This window comes from Echinops telfairi, unplaced genomic scaffold, assembly GCF_000313985.2.
Source record: "Echinops telfairi isolate 266 unplaced genomic scaffold, ASM31398v2 ScPeMD7_7400;HRSCAF=8409, whole genome shotgun sequence".
NCBI classification, from domain to species: Eukaryota; Metazoa; Chordata; class Mammalia; order Afrosoricida; family Tenrecidae; genus Echinops; species Echinops telfairi.
This window is the reverse complement of record NW_022111300.1, coordinates 14,406,607-14,409,319: the sequence shown is the minus strand read 5'-3', so window position 1 is coordinate 14,409,319 and position 2,713 is coordinate 14,406,607. Positions and strand designations below refer to the sequence as shown.

Genomic DNA, 2,713 nt, shown 5'->3' with positions numbered 1-2,713 from the left:
CCACTAGAAACTCTGAAATTTCCTCTTGACTGGAGAGTAGGTGAGTCAAATGAAGCACTGATGAGGTAAAAGAGTAGAGAGTAAAGAAGAATGAGTCAGTGTCACAGTGGGGAACCTGGAGCTAGAAAACCCAAAGGAAAGACGGTGCCAAGAATCTCTCAAGCTGGAAAAAACCAACCTCAAGTTGTAACAGTAAATGATTCTATGGGCAAAATACTGGATGGCACAGGGAGCTTCAAAAGAAGATGGCAGGAATTCATGAAGCCACCGTACTCAAAAGAATTGGTCATACTTACCTGGCTGGGGAGATACCGTGGTCACGAAGGTGGTTTTCCCAGGCGAGGCTCACCCAGTGCACTCCGGATGTGCTGACCCCTGCGATTTCCCCAAATGTGGGAAACTCGACTGCATAATTTGTGGTAGTGGGGGACTGCGTTGGTGCTATCCTCTGTAAAAAAAAAAAAAAAAAGAATTGGTCATTTCAGGAGCTAGCATATAATTAAAAACAAAAACAAACAAGCAAACAGAGTCCTTGAAGGAAAGACTCGGAGATGCGTTGATAGCATTGTGAAAGGGTATTGCCAGCATACCAAGAATTGCCAGCACACCAACTGATAACTTTCTTCAAATGGCTGTCCTGCTTGAAGCGCACAGTGTACTATGTCAAGCGCTATGAAAACAGGTACCTGCCAATTCACTGGAAAGGATTCATATTTATGCTCATTACAAAGAAAGGTAATCCAATGGAATGTGAAAATTATTGAACAGTATAATTAGTATCACATGACTAAAATATTGCTGCTGATGATTACAAATAATAAATTGTAGCAGTACATCAACAAGGAACTGCCAAAACTTCAAGCTGAGTTCAAGAGAACTTGGAAGAGGGAGATTCCATGTGAGATGGATCTTTCCTGGAAGCAAAGATTACCAGAGAGATCAATAGCTGTGTTTTATTGACTGCATACGTATTTGACTATATGAATCCTCACAAATTACGGTTAATATTGGGCAGAATAGGAGTTATGTCCATGTGGAACCTGTACATAGGCCAAGAGGCAGTCATTCCAACAGAACAAGGGAACGTTGTTGACTTAAAATCAGGGAAAGTGTTTGTCAGCCTTGTACCCTTTCACATACTTATTCAATCTGTAAGCTGAGCAGACAATTAAAAAAGCTGGACTGTAGAAAGAAGGTGATATCAGAATTGGAGCAATACCCCTAACAACCTGTAATACACAGCTGACATAACATTGCTTGGTGAAAATGAGAGGACTTCAAGCACTTAACTGATGACGATCCAGAGTACAGCCTTCAATATACATTATGTCTCCAACACAAATAAAACAATAGTCATCACAAGATCAATAAGACATATCATGATAAAGAGAGAAACTATTGAAGTTCTCAAGGATTCCATTTTCTGTGGGTCCACAATGGACATCCACGGAAGCAGCCGTCAAGGAATCAAACCACAAATCGTGTTGGGTAAACGTGCTGCCCAGCACCTTGAAAGAAGGGAAATCAAAGCTGTCGTTTTGAGGACTAAGGTGTGTCTGCTATGCGATATTCTTCATTAATAACATAATTGAAAGCATCGATTCTTTGTTCAGTTTCAATGGCCTCCTATGCGTGTGAAAGCTGGATAATGAATCAGGGAAACTGAACAAGGAACTGATGTCGTACATTAAGTTATCAGTGAAGAAAGTTGCATATCAGCATACCATGGACTTCCAGAAGAACGAACAAATCCGTCTTAGAAGAAGTGCACCTGGAATGCTCCTAGAAGGCAAATCATTGCTCATGCACTTTGGACACATGATCAGGAGGGACCAGACCCTGGAAAACGAGAGCATGTTTGGTAAAGTATAAGTCAGGGAAACAGAGGAAGACCCTCAATGACATGGATCGACCCAGCGGCTGCAGCGATGGGCTCAGACATAACAAGGAGGGTGACGACGGGGCAGGACAGGGCAGTGTTTTGCTCTGTGGCACGTAGGGTCACTCTGAGTTGGAACAATTCGATGATAGCCAATGACAGTTACAAGATGTATCGCTTCCAAAAGTCTCTGCTGATATATTGAGGCCCAGGACTTATCTTTTCTTCTAGGGCAATTTCTCTTTCTCTGAACTTTTCTTTCTTTTTCTGCACACACATCTCTTTCTTTCCTCTTTCTGATTGAGAAACTGGAATTAAGCAGATTCAAACAATTTCAAAAGGTCACAAAGGCTCAGCAACGATACACATGATGATTTATCCAGATCATGTGAATGACTAAATACTTTAAAGTCCAAAAGCGTACTTAATATTATCTAGGCAAATCATTTAGAATAGCTTAAATAGACTCTCTTTTCATGAAAACAAAAGTATATGGATTTGCTGTGGTTGCCCTGGAACCAATGTACTATTTGGCCTAAATAAAGAAATGTCCTTCGTTGATATTAGGAATAAGAAGGACAATAAAAAATACAAAGAAACAACTAAACCAAAAAACCCCACAGGTCATCAATTATTTTTGGATTTTGGGTTTGTTTTCCTCATTATCCCCAGTTTCTCTTATATCTTATGATTTACGTTAGCAAGAATGATGACTACTGGGGATACAAGCTATTCATTTGCTCTGTACAAAAATCCTGGCCTTCAGAGAGCTCACACCTATGACCTTGGCTTCACTGACGCTGTGATCTGAGCAATGCGTCTATCCTCACTGAC

General features: G+C 40.7%; 1 non-coding gene across 1 annotated transcript; it reads left to right on the top strand.

Annotated features, from left to right (window-relative positions):
- The first annotated feature begins 288 nt into the window (after positions 1-288).
- LOC115871708 lies at positions 289-451 on the top strand. Its single transcript, XR_004047430.1, has one exon. It is a non-coding gene; the product is annotated as a U1 spliceosomal RNA (small nuclear RNA).
- Positions 452-2,713: the final 2,262 nt, after the last annotated feature.